The sequence below is a fragment of the Schistocerca gregaria genome, chromosome 1 (assembly GCF_023897955.1).
Source record: "Schistocerca gregaria isolate iqSchGreg1 chromosome 1, iqSchGreg1.2, whole genome shotgun sequence".
NCBI classification, from domain to species: domain Eukaryota; kingdom Metazoa; phylum Arthropoda; class Insecta; order Orthoptera; family Acrididae; genus Schistocerca; species Schistocerca gregaria.
In genome coordinates, this window is record NC_064920.1 from 113,490,427 (window position 1) to 113,507,495 (window position 17,069).

Genomic DNA, 17,069 nt, shown 5'->3' on the forward strand with positions numbered 1-17,069 from the left:
GTGCAAAATGTAGCGAAGTTGCGCTAAGTCACGGTCCGTCTCACCTGCAACCGGGTATATACATCATGAGAATCACAAAAGCTACACATACGTACGCCAGCCGTGACTTGCTCTTCTAATAAATTTCAGAGGAGAGATTTTTAAGGCTTTTTTCTCCCACTTATCACATCTTCACCTAGTAATTATCTGTCACTGTGAAAAATGCGATGTTGTACTGTGAGCGATACTTCGAATGAAAAGTGTTCTGGTAAGGTGCAAGTTCTGCTGTCTGTACTAATATATTCAGTTTGCGATGTAGACGCATCTCTTATTGCGTTCTTCCCCTTTACATTCGGCTCCTTTGACAGTGGCGAAATCCCGAAATCGGTATGGAAGAAATTAAATAAAATATTTTGTGGTCGAGACGAGAGGTTCGTTAAAAATTGTACCGCTTTACCTCTTCGTGTGTAGATTATGAGAGAAATTTAAATTTTTAAAGTCGCTCAGTAATTACATAAGATAATGAAAATCAAATTTGTGTGGTCCCTGGAAGTTGGTAGACAGACATCTGGGCAAACCTGTTCACTGATTTCGTCTGACGTGAATCACACAAACATCTCTCAGCAAAATTGTTAAACATTTCGTGTTGCTCAAAGGTCGGGTACATGTCTTTCAATTGGGCGTCATTTTGGTCACTTGCGTGTCCCTAACCTACCCCTGTTACCCAACCATAGAAAGGGGACCCACAGCTTAACGTGGAATCCGAACCAGGAGCTGGTAATGGGGAACCTTCACGTCACTAGGTGTGAAAGCTACGTTCAATGCAGACGGCAAAATTACCATGGTTTTACCAGGATTCGAATCCGCAGCTTTTCCACGCGCTTTACCACTTTTTTTCTACGCCACCAATACCTTTTAGAAAATTTGTACAAATGTATAAGCATAGTTAAGCAGTCAGCGCTATATTCTCCTACGAAGGCAAACAATTCAATAAGATTAAAAACCTTTAATACGGAACCAATTTTATAGGTCCTGCTACTTGAAGACAGTTTCACTAAAGACATTAGTTCTACAACTTTCGGACAAAAGTAGACTTCAATAATAAACAATCATTGATAAACCTCCTTTTCTTTCTTCTCGGGTAGGCCAAGTAGGAACTACGTGCCACTTTCGACTTCTTTTTGTTTTTGTTTTTTGTTTTTTTTCCTTCCAGTACACTTTCATCTGTTCGCTATGTTTTTTTCTTGAAATCAGTCCATACTTTCGCCCTAAACACTCCTCTATCAGTTGTTTTTTCAGCTTTCATGTTTTTCCTGACAAGTCCTTTCTTACTTCGTGGATCCAACTTGTTGATGCTTCTCATCCAAAAATATTTCAAACTCATTTTGGTTACTCTACTTTCTTGCACTCGATATAAATCCCCAGAAAACAACGGTTTTCTTTTTCTCATTACGTCTGATATGTTTTCTTTGTTTAGAAGAATTTTATCGTTACTTCGTAATTTCCATCTTCCATAGTTTTCCGTTATTCTGATATTTTCCTAATGTTTCGCGCTTCTAGCAATTCTAATTTATTTCTAATTTATTTATATTATAGTTTAATATTAGGCATTCCCTTGCTTATAGGCATTCTGATTTCAGTACTTTAATGTAGTTCCTTATTTTTGCATTATTGTTGTTGCATTATTACTATTATTATTTTAGAAACAAAGTGCATCGCGTCTTAATGGGAAAAAAATAATTTCTTTGAAAAAGGAAAAGACGTCTTTCTCCTACAACATTTTTACATACAATTTCCAAGCGCACATTCCCTTTCCACACTTGGGAACACAAATTCTTTCATAATTTCCATGACATATTTTTCCAGCCCTGTCTTCATGAACATAAAGGAGGAGAGCTTGGTGCATATCGACTGAGTCATTATTGAGTCAAGGACGATCGTCCTTCGTCTCTAAATGAGCTCTGTGCATTCAGTACTTTGGTCACCGTTTTCTGAGTCCCATCATAGTTTTTCCTGGAATGTTTCAAGAATTTTTCCCATACATGTTATCGGGTCGAGCATATTGGTATCACCCGTTCAACTTTCGGATTCGGATTCGTCTTGTCGACTCAAGCATCTGTGTACACGTTTTTTATTTTTGTGCGTTCCAGAGTTATATTTCAGATGTCTTTCACAGTTTTCAAGAGATAGCACAATGGATTGTAGATTGCTGAGACTTCCTGTAGTGAAAGTTCCAAATAATGATTATTGAGGAAATATTGCACCTCTTCGGTTGTCAACAAGGATTTCCTGTACATCTTTATTCCGCGCACAAATATTAGCTGCACCATCGAAATAATAAGCGCGTAGAAACCCTTTTTCTCGTGAGAGTCTTAGAAGTATGCATTTATTGGCCCTTGATTCCGGCTGACTTTATATATAAAAAAAATTACTGAGTTATTCAAAAATAAGTAACAGTTTTCAAACATTTATTGCTTCCAGACTATAAAAGAAACACAATTCCATCGTTCCCGGAAAGAAAAAAGTTCAAATTTTTATCCATTCAATGTGGCCTCCCGTCTCCAGATCTCTCACCTTGTGACTTTTTATCTGTGGGGTTACGTAAAGGACCGCATTTTTATCCCCCCTACTCCTATGCATGATGCTCTTGAAAGTCTGCGACATCGCACTGTTGAAGCTGTGAATTCGATAACGAGACACCAGTTGCTTCGTGTGTGGCAGGAAATCATAGAAAGCATAAAAATTTGAACTTTCTCCTTCCAGGAACGTTGGAATTGTGCTCCTGTCTTTTGTGGTTTGGAAGCAATAAATATTTGAAATCTGTTCCTTATTTATGAACAGATTTGTAATCTGTAGTGTCACGATTGTGGTTGTTCAAATGTGAACAGTACTAATTACTTTTAACTAAACGACAGGAACATCACGCCAACACTTTCTCGTTAACGAAGAAGAATCTGGTGGGTTTTTTGTCCCTGCTGAAGCCGACACCATCTCCAATTTACACTATCGTCATAACGGTTAGACTTTTTTTAGACGTTATGGTATCGTTGACGCTACAGTCGGATAGAGAGTGAGCTGTGTCGGTTGCTGCTAGATGTCGCGCCACCCCATGCCGCTGCCGTGCGCTCATCACGCCGCGTCAGCGCCAAATATGGAAGCCGGCGTGGAGTGGTGCCGCGAGAACTTTCTGCTGTCGCGGACAGATGGCGCGCAGTGCACCTGAAGCTTTATCGCGGCGCAAGCGCTTCACTTAATCTCCGATTGCTGTCACGCAAAAGCCGGCATCTGATAGTTGAGTACAAAATATCTTGTGCTCACGGAAAAAATTATGAGTTGTCTCACAAGAAGACATACACGTCTTTTTTCTATTGTCTGGGGCAATGGACAACGTAAGATCTTAGAAGATACTCAGAGCACATACATTATAAGTTATGTGGACCAGAATTACCTTAATTTTGCCAATGAATATAAATCTCGAAAACATTGATCATGCAAAAATCAACTCCCGCTTTTCTCACTTGTAACCTGTAGAGTTATCAGTCAAGGCAGTCATATCTTGACTTCCAAACCGTTTCTGAACCACTACCACACCAACGTTTATTGACTGGACAGAATGTGTAGATATGGCCTTGCTGCGTACTGTGCTGTTTGTATTTTAATCTGACACATTTACCATTTCTGTTTTATTCGTGCTGCAAGGTTAATGTTTTTCGTGTTTTCAGTACTGAACTTTATTGAATTTCGTATGTGCTCATTTGTGCTGCGACTGTTAGTGTGTCGAATTAGTGATATTTGGCTGAGGTCAAAATTCCTGTACTGTGTTTGGCTGATAGAAGCAAACCGAGCAGCCGCTATGTAGATTCAAGTGTCTGCGAAGCTAAAATGTCATATTTGATGGTTTTCGTATTTCAATTTGCGTATTTAAAAAAAGCTGCAGTTTCAGTGATACACCGCATTAAAGACGTTTCCAAAAAGCATCACTTTTAGTGCGGTTTGTTGTGATAAAATTTTGGGAAATGCGACGTCAGTGTATTAGTACAATATGCCATGCCGTTCATTTACATGTTTGTGATCGTACAGCACTGAACACATAAAACGGTGTTAACTACGTAAGTCTCACATAAATCTGAATTTTAAAACTAGCTACACAGTTGCAGTGCAGTATGATTCTGATTAATATTTTTCAGCCACAAAACATAGAATCCAGTTTCCAATAGCTAATTGTTTAAATGTTGTTGTTGTGGTCTTCAGTCCTAAGACTGGTTTGATGCAGCTCTCCATGCTAATCTATCCCGTGCAAGCTCTTTCATCTCCCAGTACCTACTGCAACTTACATCCTTCTGAATCTGCTTAGTGTATTCATCTCTTGGTCTCCCTCTACAATTTTTACCCTCCACGCTGCCCTCCAATGCTAAATTTGTAATCCCTTGATGCCTCAGGACATTTCCTACCAACCGATCCCTTCTTCTGGTCAAGTTGTGCCACAAACTTATCATCTCCCCAATCCTATTCAATACCTCCTCATTAGTTACGTGATCTACCACCTAATCTTCAACATTCTTCTGTAGCACCACATTTCGAAAGCTTCTATTCTCTTCTTGTCCAAACTATTTATTGTCCATGTTTCACTTCCATACTTGGCTACACTCCATACAAATACTTTCAGAAACGCCTTCCTGACACCTAAATCTATACCCGATGTTAACAAATTTCTCTTCTTCAGAAACGCTTTCCCTGCCATTGCCAGTCTACATTTTATATCCTCTCTACTTCGACCATCATCAGTTATTTTGCTCCCCAAATAGCAAAACTCCTTTACTACTTTAAGTGTGTCATTTCCTAATCTAATTCCCTCAGCATCACCCGACTTAATTCGACTACATTCCATTATCGTTGTTTTTGTTGTTGTTGATGTTCATCTTATATCCTCCTTTCAAGACACTGTCCATTAAGTTCAACTGCTCTTCCAAGTCCTTTGCTGTCTCTGACAGAATTACAATGTCATCGGCGAACCTCAAAGTTTTTATTTCTTCTCCATAGACTTTAATACCTACTCCGAATTTTTCTTTTGTTTCCTTTACTGCTTGCTCAATATATAGATTGAATAACATCGGGGAGAGGCTACAAACCTGTCTCTTTCCCATCCCAACCACTGCTTCCCTTTCATGCCCCTCGACTCTTATAACTGCCATCTGGTTTCTGTACAATTGGTAAATAGCCTTTCGCTGCCTGTATTTTACACCTTCAGAATTTGAAAGAGAGTATTCCAGTCAACACTGTCAAAAGCTTTCTCTAAGTCTACAAATGCTAGAAACGTAGGTTTGCCTTTCTTAATCTTTCTTCTAAGATAATTCGTAAGGTCAGTATTGCCTCACGTGTTCCAACATTTCTACAGAATTCAAACTGATCATCCCCGAGGTCGGCTTCTACCAGTTTTTCCATTCGTCTGTAAATAATTTGCGTTAGTATTTTGCAGCTGTGACTTATTAAACTGATAGTTCGGTAATTTTCACATCTGTCAACACCTGCTATCTTTGAGATTGGAATTATTATATTCTTCTTGACGTCTGAGGGTATTTCGCCTGCTCCCGGGGCCTTGTTTCGACTCAGGTCTTTCAGTGCTCTGTCAAACTCTTCACGCAGTATCTTATCTCCCATTTCATCTTCATCTACTTCCCCTTCCATTTCCATAATATTGTCCTCAAGTACACCACCCTTGTATAGACCCTCTACATACTCCTTCCACCTTTCTGCTTTCCCCTCTTTGCTTAGAACTGGGTTTCCATCTGAGCTCTTGGTATTCATACAAGTGGCTCTCTTTTCTCCAAAGGTCTCTTTAATTTTCCTGTAGGCAGTATCTATCTTATCCCTAGCGAGATACGCCTCTACATCCTTACATTTGTCCTCTAGCCATCCCTGCTTAGCCATATTGCACTTCCTGTCGATCTCATTTTTGAGACGTTTGTATTCCTTCTGCCTGCTTCACTTACTGCATTTTTGTATTTTCTCCTTTCATCAGTTAAATTCAGTATCTCTTCTGTTACCCAAGGAGTTCTACTAGCCCTCGTCTTTTTACCTACTTGATCCTCTGCTGGCTTCACTACTTCGTCCCTCAGAGCTACCCATTCTTCTTCTACTGCATTTCTTTACCCCATTCCTGTCAATTGTTCCCTTATGCTGTCCCTGAAACTCTGTACAACCTCTGGTTTACTCAGTTTATTCAGGTCCCATCTCCTTAAATTCCCAGCTTTTTGCAATTTCTTCAGTTTTAATCTACAGTTCATATCCAATAGATTGTGGTCAGAGTCCACATCTGCCCCTGGAAATGTCTTACAATTTAAAACCTGGTTCCTAAATCTCTGTTTTACAGTTATATAATCTATCTGATACCTTTTAGTATCTCCGGGATTCTTCCATGTATACAACCTTCTTTTATGATTCTTGAAACAAGTGTTACCTATGATTAAGCTATGCTCTGTGCAAAATTCTATCACACGGCTACCTCTTTCATTTCTTACCCCCCCCCCCCCCCATCACTATTCACCTACTATGTTTCCTTCTCTCCCTTTTTCTGCTCTCGAATTCCAGTCAGCCATGACTATGAAATTTTCGTCTCCCTTCACTACCTGAGTAATTTCTTTTACTTCATCATACATTTCATCAATTTCTTCATCACCTGCAGAGCTAGTTGGCATATAAACTTGTACTATTGTAGTGGGCATCGGCTTTGTGTCTATCTTGGTCACAATAATGCGTTCACTATGCTGTTTGTAGTATCTTACCCGGACTCCTATTTTTTATTCATTATTAAACCTAATCCTGCATTACCCGTATTTGATTTTGTGTTTATAACCCTGTAGTCACCTGACCAGAAGTCTTGTTCCTCCTGCCACCGAACTTCACTAATTCCCACTATATTTAACTTTAACCTATCCATTTCCCTTTTTAAATTTTCTAACCTATCTGCTCGATTAAGAGATCTGACATTCCACGCTCCGATCCGTAGAACGCCAGTTTTCTTTCTCCTGATAACGACGTCCTCTTGAGTAGTCCTCGCCCGGAAATCCGAATGGGGGACTATTTTACCTCCGGAACATTTTACCCAAGAGGACGCCATCATCATTTAACCATACAGTAAAGCTGCATGCCCTCGGGAAAAATTACGGCTGTAGTTTTCCCTTGCTTTCAGCCGTTCGCAGTACCAGCACAGCAAGGCCGTTTTGGTTAGGGTTACAAGGCCAGATCAGTCAATCATCCAGACTGTTGCCCCTGCAACTACTGAAAAGGCTGCTGCCCCTCTTCAGGAACCACACGTTTGTCTGGCCTCTCAACAGATACCCCTCCGTTGTGGTTGCACCTATGGTACAGCCATCTGTATCGCTGAGGCACGCAAGCCTCCCCACCAAGGGCAAGGTCCATGGTTCATGGGGGGAGGATTGTTTAAATATGACACTAATAATGGCTCATGCTATGTACTATTATCCAAGACAGAGGAACAGACGTCAGGCATGTATAAAAAATTCGTATTGAAGCAAAAAGTTAATATTCATTGCAATCACTGTAGTCCGAAATTAAGTAGGCAATTATTGACTGTTCAGTGTTCGCCCCCGGTAGCTGAGTGATCAGCGTGACGGAATGTCACGAACTGCCTAACAGTGCACATTTGTGCACATGTTCACTTTTACGTGACATGGTTCCACAGCCTTGGAAGTACATAATTCTACTGACTGACCGCAATGCAAAGGCAAGACATGTAAATAACCGCAGACACTATATGGATTTTACATAATCAGATTGTACATTTAATTTCATTTTATTTAAAATTACAAATTTCTTTGAGAACAGTACTTTAACGCTTGAAACTATACTGATTTTTATGTAATAAGAGTTTATACACGTCTACAAATTTCCTTTTTACAGTAATCACTATAGATACACTCCTGGAAATTGAAATAAGAACACCGTGAATTCATTGTCCCAGGAAGGGGAAACTATATTGACACATTCCTGGGGTCAGATACATCACATGATCACACTGACAGAACCACAGGCACATAGACACAGGCAACAGAGCATGCACAATGTCGGCACTAGTACAGTGTGTATCCACCTTTCGCAGCAATGCAGGCTGCTATTCTCCCATGGAGACGATCGTAGAGATGCTGGATGTAGTCCTGTGGAACGGCTTGCCATGCCATTTCCACCTGGCGCCTCAGTTGGACCAGCGTTCGTGCTGGACGTGCAGACAGCGTGAGACGACGCTTCATCCAGTCCCAAACATGCGCAATGGGGGACACATCCGGAGATCTTGCTGGCCAGGGTAGTTGACTCACACCTTGTAGAGCACGTTGGGTGGCACGGGATACATGCGGATGTGTATTGTCCTGTTGGAAAAGCAATTTCCCTTGTCGGTCTAGGAATGGTAGAACGATGGGTTCGATGACGGTTTGGATGTACCATGCACTATTCAGTGTCCCCTCGACTATCACCAGAGGTGTACGGCCAGTGTAGGAGATCGCTGCCCACACCATGATGCCGGGTGTTGGCCCTGTGGCCCTGTGTGCCTCGGTCGTATGCAGTCCTGATTGTGGCGCTCACCTGCACGGCGCCAAACACGCATACGACCATCATTGGCACCAAGGCAGAAGCGACTCTCATCGCTGAAGGCGACACGTCTCCATTCGTCCCTCCATTCACGCCTGTCGCGACACCACTGGAGGCGGGCTGCACGATGTTGGAGCGTGAGCGGAAGACAGTCTAAGGGTGTGCGGGACCGTAGCCCAGCTTCATGGAGACGGTTGCGAATGGTCCTCGCCGATACCCCAGGAGCAACAGTGTCCCTAATTTGCTGGGAAGTGGTGGTGCGGTCCCCTACGGCACTGCGTAGGATCCTACGGTCTTGGCGTGCATCCGTGCGTCGCTGCGGTCCGGTCCCAGGTCGACGGGCACGTGCACCTTCCGCCGACCACTGGCGGCAACATCGATATACTGTGGAGACCTCACGCCCCACGTGTTGAGCAATTCGGCGGTACGTCCACCCGGCCTCCCGCATGCCCGCTATACGCCCTCGCTCAAAGTCCGTCAACTGCACATACGGTTCACGTCCACGCTGTCGCGGCATGCTACCAGTGTTAAAGACTGCGATGGAGCTTCGTATGCCACGGCAAACTGGCTGACACTGACGGCGGCGGTGCACAAATGCTGCGCAGCTAGCGCCATTCGACGGCCAACACCGCGGTTCCTGGTGTGTCCGCTGTGCGGTGCGTGTGATCATTGCTTGTACAGCCCTCTCGCAGTGTCCGGAGCAAGTATGGTGGGTCTGACACACCGGTGTCAATGTGTTCTTTTTTCCATTTCCAGGAGTGTATTTTAGTATTTATTTTACTATATTAGAATCATATGAAAAGCATATTAAGTACATTATAAGGGGTGAACATTAACAAAACTGCAAGGACGAATTCCTGACAGGAAAAGGACCAGAAGTGGAGGAAAAGAGGTCCTATGAACATATGTTTGGGAATGCGTCGTTGCTACGGAAGATGACTCTGACGAATGAAAGTTTCTCTAACTATGTCTGTAACCCACAGATGACGATTATGCACACTGATAATGCCAGTTCTGGTAAAGGGTGCTTCGTCAGTAAAGAAGACTGATGACAGAAATCTCATAACTGTGTTGGTCTGGTGCAAAATACATTTGCAAAATCCGCAGCTGATAATCCTTGCACTCTTTGCAGTTGATAGGGATAGTAGCGGTTGTCACGCAGGATACACATAATAGTACTTTGGCTTAAATTATGTTGGAGGGCCACTTGCCTGGAGCTTGTTGTAGGGTTCGCCTCAGCATCTTGTAGAACCTGTTCTTCCAAATCTGCGGTACGCACATCCCGCCGTCTCCCTCCACGTTCGTTGGGCGAGAGGTAAGGACACACGATGACACAAAACGCCCAAAAAGAGCTTGAAATGTTGTATGATGTGGTTGGCGTCTATGAGGGTACGTGTTATGCACAGCCGAGCTGCCTCTCGACCGTTTGCATCTGCTTGGCCACACACAAACACCAACTCCACTCGTTCCCAACAAGAACACCCGACCATTTTGCTCCTAACAGTACGCTGCGTCAACCACACAGCCTGCAAGACACTCGGAACACTCAGCATGTGGTCACAGGAACTGTAGTTCGTCAGCGCCATCTGCCGTGGCAACGATGCATTACCGGACACATGTTCATAGGAACTTTTTTCCCTCCATGTCCAGTCAAGAATCCGTCCCTGCAGTTTGTCGGTATTATTAATCTTCACCCCCTATATAATAAACTTTACATATGGCAGTTTACAACTGAATAATTTACGTATTTTTGAACAACTCCACGAGCAGCGAGCACGTCACTGCAACCTTACCAAGTATGACCTCTGGCCAACAAATTTCGAGTGCACACTTCGCCAGCTATGAACCGTATACAATTTAACACTTATGGTGTTTCTTTTTCTTCCGTTCTTCCCAGTACTTCTTCATTTTCTAACCAACTGCTTGTCTCTGCTCATCTGTCCACACTCTCTTGGGTCGAGGTTTTGGCTCATCTTCTTCATAGTTTGCGTTTTCCTGTCACGTATTATTTCTTCTGTAACACCTATTTTGTTGGCGTCTTTCTTTACTGCTTCTATCTATCCTACAGTTTTTTCAGCTTACTAACGTAATTAAAAATGTCCATAAAATTTTAGCCGTCTCTTCATCAGTGTATCTGCAAATCTTTTCTGTATTTTTGTATAAGTCTTCATTTCTCCTTTTAATCCACCTATTTTCCTTGTTTTTCTCAAGATCTAGAATTGTTCTCAGTATTTTTCTCTCTTTTTTTTCTAGTTCTCTTAATTCGCCTTTCTAATTCAATGTTATGCACTGTGATCCATACGTTGCTTGTTTCCTAATAACTGAATTATAATGTTTAACCCTCGCTTTTATGGATATTGATTTCTTATTGTAGTAGTTTTGTGTTAATTTATATGCAAATTCTTTTTTATTCTTTCTTTATTTGTTGTAGTATCCAGTCCATTGGCTTGGATCCACTCCCCCAGGTATTTGAATCTATCAACTCTTTTAATTTTTCCATACTTTGGTTTCATAAACTTTTCTGTATTATGTATGTGTTCTATATACTCGGTTTTTCATAGGATATTTTTAGCCCAGTCTTTTCAGAAATCTCGTGTAAGAGACCAAGCATAACTGTTGCGTCTGTTCGGTTTTCAGTTATCAGTGCCATATCATCTGCAAAAGCTAAACATTTCACTTCAAATTTGTTCTTTTCTTGGCCCATGCTTATGCCCTTTGTGCCTCTGTTTTTTAATGTGCTTTCACATGTTTTTGCTATTATATATATATATATATATATATATATATATATATATATATATATATATATATATGTATGTGTGTGTGTGTGTGTGTGTGTGTGTGTGTGTGTGTGGGTGGGTGGGCGGGTGGGTGGGTGGGTGGGTGGGTGGGTGTGTGGGTGTGTGGGTGTGTGTGGGTGGGTGGGTGGGTGAAGTCATGCTGAATGTGCATAACGTCAGTCAGTTACCACTCAGAAATAGTATTCTGTTATTTGTTGAACATATGAACATATAAGTACTGTCAAAGACGTTGTAATTTGTCATTAACTTGTCATTTGTGCTGCACGCTCTCACAAACAGGTTGCCCTCTATTTCTCCCGACGTTGCACTAAAGAGGTTTGTCCGAAACTTGGCACATGCGAAAATGTAAATTTATACGAAACATAGACAAAATGTTCCTGTTTCAGCCCAACTGAGTCAGACGTTTATGCAACTGGTGTCGGGCAAAATTCTACTGCGAATGATCGCGAGCATAGTGAACGTAGAGAAGGCGGTTCTGCCGGGACACTTTCATCCTGAGTGGAGAGCTGCTTATGTGGAAAGCAGCTGCGGCACGGACTGGTATGGCACATTTGTGTCGCATACGGCAGTCGCAGAAGCTGGCACCGCCAAAAGCGGGAATGAGTCCCAGGCGCGGCGATGTATAAAACATGAGGCGAGGCAGCCGCCGGTACTCTTGCTCCCGTGCTGGGCTGCCCATTAGCGGCCATGCGAGGAAAGTGGTCCCATGTCCCGAGTCCTGTAACTGATACCGATGCCGGGGACTCGGCCGCTACTGTCAGGGTCCCCCAACAAGCTGCGCATATACGTAAATGATGTGGCAGACCGAGTGGGCAGTAATCTGCGGTTGTCAGCTGATGATGCCGTGGCATGCAGCAAGGTATCGAAGTCAGGTGACTAAGAAATGTTCAAATGTGTGTGTACTCTTATGGCACTTAACTGCTAAGGTCATCAGACCCTTAGCTTACGCACTACTTAACCTAAATTATCCTAAGGACAAACGCACACCCATACCCGAGGGAGGACGACGCAACGACTGAGGTTAAGGTCTTACGGTTTTCTGTCCTGTCCAATTTCTTGCCTCAGATTTTAGGGAGAGGATTTTAATGTGCTGCTGGGTGACTGGCTCACCCAGGTTTTAGGTAAGAGGTCCGCCAGTCACGATTACCTACTTCTTTCACTTCGATTTCTGTTCTCTTTCCCTTGGGTTTCCTTTCCTTTTTTAGTGCGTTTCTTCTCCTCTTGTTTTGCCTCTGTATGTGAGACCGTCCTGTTTAGCGCCCGAAAACCTCAAACCACACACACACACACAACGACTGATTCATGTCACAGAGCTTCCTCATAACTGTTCAGTATGCAGTTATCTCAGTGTTAATTAGACTGGACAGTTTCCTAAAATGGTTACACATACATAGGAAATCAGAGATAAGAGGTGTTTAAACTTTTTGCTGTTAGATCGAAGATAGCTGGTCAGCTATATGTGGGGATGCGCCTTCTTTACTCCTGCTCTCATAGTTGGAACCATTGTCTATCCCCCTCCTCTATGAAACGATGGCAGATTAAGGCGGATTGTGCAAGATCTCTCTTTCACCAGGTAGCAACAACTGAGCCAGATCCTGTGTGTTTTCTTCCCTTTTTTTTAGTACGTTTCTTCTCCTCTTGTTTTGCCTCTGTATGTGAGGATTTGGAACTGCGTCAGGTTTGTGCCTCTTAGCCGTTCTCCTTGTTCGCTGTCCGTCTTCGTCCCTTCACCGCATGTGTTCCTGTTTCTATGCGTTTGGACGCTGATGACCATGCTGTTTAGCGCCCGAATACCTCAAACCACACACACACACACACACACACACACGAACCTCCGCCGGGACCAGGTGACACAAAACGACCTAGACAAAATTTTTACTTGATGTGATGAACTTAGAAGAATGTAAGTCAGTGCGTATGAATAGAACAAACAAACCCGTAATGATCGAATACAACATTAGTAGTGTTGTAAGGCGGCTATAATTTCGCACCTTACAAGCACTCATCCACATACTTTGCCGTGAACTACGACCACAATTAGGTATCCTGTGATAGGTTGTACATCGTTTATATGAATATATAAAGGAGACTGACATTGTCACGTACGCCTTGTAAGTAATTGTTAACGATTATTGCATGAAAGATGACGGAGTGTCTTTATTAACAGAACGGCGTAATGAATGATTGTCTATACTAGTACAGGTTCGAACACCAGTGGAGAAGAAACGGCAGGTAGAACTCAAGCTCTGGGTGGAAGACCCGCACAGGTGTTGGTCCTGCTTAAAAACAGGAAGTATCTAAAGGAACGTCGTATCACCTGAGCTCCGGAGCACAATAGGCCGGCCGCTATTGTAGGACCGAAAGGATAACCGGGAACTCTGCAAATCTTGGACTCAGGTGAGAGGAACGAAGAAGCGGCACCTTGTATACCACGCAGGTTGGGTTATTTCCAAGGATTTTTACACAGAAGCGTACCATTGTACGAGCATAGGTTTTTCCTCGCAAACTTTCTGCGCTGGACGACAAAAGACTTAAATATTGTCGGCGTTCGGAAGAACCTGTTGAGAGGATGAATATTCCTTGGTTTCGGGAATATGATTCGTTTTCGGAATTACGAGGGTGGGGGAGCCGAACCTTGCTGGGAAGCCAGCGGTGGAGAGACGAGGTCTTACGTTGTGAGTGCCAGTGTGTGACGGTCGCTCGGTATCAGCTTTGTTGGTACAAACGGACTTGCTGTCTTTGTTCTCAGAAGAGTTTATAGTTAGAACAGTTAGGCACTGTACTGTTGCATACCTATACGATTCTGGACTTCACCTCCAGGTTGGAAGTCGTCGTTGAGTACGCAGCGTTCAGTAATTGACAGCATTTCTTCTGGCTATACTTACGTTGAGACGTTATCTGAACCCCATCCTTGTGGCTGGGAGTTGGCGTTTCTCGTCTGTAAACACAGAGAGGAGAAGACATTATTAGAGTATATTCTGCCGTCCTAGTGTTTGAAAGAGAAATCTCGTAGCGCCGATCTGCGAACTGTCTTGCACCTGTTACAGGTATCTTTTTATTTGTTTCAGGCTGAGGTCGCAGCAGGCGTCTAACAAGATTCCGAGAAGGTGAGTTAGCAAATTACGTTCTTCATACGTCATTTACTTGAGTTCTCTCGAAACAAGGTAGACCGCTTTAGGTTACAGGCTATGTACAGCCCTCCACACTTTATTTGCTTGTGTGCATGGGCGCGCACGAGGGTGTATGTGTGTTATGCCTTCGCACGATACTAAAGAGCACAACGGGTTAAATTTAATTAAAACGAACTTACTACGCTTTTGTTATCACTCATGTTACAAGCGAAACACAAAGTAACAAGAAACGTAGCACGATTGTTAATATACTACAAATACTACCACTATTTCCATTAAATATTTGTCTATACAGCTGAAGGACTCGTGCAAAAGAAATTATTTCAGATTTCATTCAATGTTCTCTGCTACCAGTCAAACATTATCTGTTACTGGACAAATTATCAAAGATTTTTGTGGCTGCGTATCTGATTTCTCTCTTGAGGCACAACTCTTCTAATAACTACCGGAAATCTTTGTTTTCTTCTAGAGTTGTAGTCAGGACCAGTTCGAGATTATTTTTCCACACAAGCGACTTACTGTTTGGCGCCATTCCCGCCCCCCCTTTCATCCCCCTTTTCCTTCATACACTTCAATGCATGTTCATTTCCGTTGTTAATTGTGGTACGTCCTGTATAGAAATCTCACAGACGCTTTGGCCGTAAACCATCCCTGGCTGAAGTCGTGGCAATTACTACTCTTCTCAAATTGCGATGGATTGTTTATAATGAATTTAATTAACAAATGTACAGTATGTATATGTTGATCGTGCACACTGAGAATAAGTATTATCAATATTTCGAAACTGAGTTTTCACCAGACATGTTTCACCTAATCGTGTGAGGCATCTTCAGTGATCTACAGATATGTAGGTGTGAGGTCAGCAGTGTTTGGAGAAGACACTTAAAAAAATTCGGATACAGTCGTAAGAATGTCTAGTATAATAATATAAGGGACATGTTTGGAGTAGCAACTGAGACGAATGACAGCATTAATTTCTCTTTACTTGTGTTCTACCTCTACCACTTAAGTAGACATCCTGTCATTACTGTCAACAGATGAAAATCTCCTCTCCTGCCTCATTTAGTTTGTATGAAAATATCTTTCCAACGTCCAATCTCCAGATAAAACATTTCATCTAGCAATGCATGTTCGTTTTTTAACTTCTTTGTTATTACTATATAGCGTTATTATATGCATGCACTGGCACACACATTCAAATATACAGGATGTTTATAAATTAGTTACATAAAAGTAACCTTTGATTGTGAAAAAGGCAAATATCTTACAGATATCATTGATACAGCCCTGAGTGCAGTATATCTTGAATTTTTTTACAAGTGATCAATACGTGATACGACAAATTTTTTACCTATAATCAGTTTACTGCCAAATCCTGTGAAGCAAATCTTGCTATATGGCAGCAACCGCTTCTGTTAGCTGTAAACGGAGGAACAAACTGTCTGTCTTTAATATAACCCCATACACAGAAGCCCATTGTGATTAAATCAGATGATAGTCATATGTAATACACAGCTAGATTCGGTGAAACAATTGCACCAATTAATAACAGATTGTCTTTGAGGTGATTGTTTGGGACATAATAATTCCGAATTGTTTCTGAACTGTAATGGCAGAATTGGAGTCATCAAATAATACACAACACTCCGTACACACTGCACTCGATGATGACTGTTGCATTGACATACTCACAGATGCCACCTAGCGGGAACGTCAGGAACTAACAGTGTCAGGCAGGAATAAAACTTAAAGATCAAACTTTTTTTAAGCTATTTACCCTTTACGCAATTAAAGGTTATTTTTGTATAACTAATTTATAGACACTCACATAAAGAAAATGCTCATAACTGGAACAGACATAATAGAAAACACAAAAACAAAACTAAAGTAAAATTGTATCTTTTTATTAAACTCTTAATGTGAAACAGTTCGTATATAAGTTTTGTTAACAGATTTTCGTATGCTGTGAGAATACATAAAATTTGGAAATATTGAAATGTATTTTTGCGTATAATTTTCATTTTCTAGGTTAAGTGGCCTGTCTGAGTAATGGTCCATGGTGAGCATCCGGGACTTTTCAGCCAAATGCCAGAGCTGGTAGTGGTGTATAGACTATAGAGAGTCCCAATTCGGAACAAATGGGAAGAATCACCAGATTTGCATTTAGCTTACAACAATGTGAAATCCCCATAGAACCTTAAGTCGTGGGAAGTTGTAGTTTCTAGTTCTTTATTGACAACAACACACAATTATTGCAATGACAGTTAACCGAGCACCGGAATTACACAAGGATGAGAGAACGTTAATTGAAGAATAGAATTCCACGTGAGTCCGATCCAATCATGTTCATTATATTATTGTATTACACGTCTTTTGCACTGCTGATGCACAAGTCAGCGAGGTTGTCTTTTGTTGTGTCGTTTAGCCTACGAAAGAGTTGTAATCATTAATTTGTTTCGCCAGATTAAAGGAAGAAGCTTTTCTAATTTTATATTGTCTGTGTCTAGTATGGCCACTCTGAATTTATGGAAATTGGTGGTTATAATAATGGATA

At 41.9% G+C, this 17,069-nt stretch overlaps 1 protein-coding gene across 3 annotated transcripts in view; it reads left to right on the forward strand.

Moving 5' to 3' along the window:
- The window catches only part of LOC126334712 (microtubule-associated protein futsch-like), an 802,673-nt gene that overhangs the window by 198,096 nt on the left and 587,508 nt on the right, over positions 1-17,069 (forward strand). For all 3 annotated transcript variants that reach the window (XM_049997227.1, XM_049997256.1, XM_049997264.1), the window contains exon 3: positions 14,453-14,491. The gene's annotated coding sequence lies outside the window, so the exon portion shown is untranslated. The remainder of the gene's footprint in view (positions 1-14,452; positions 14,492-17,069) is intronic.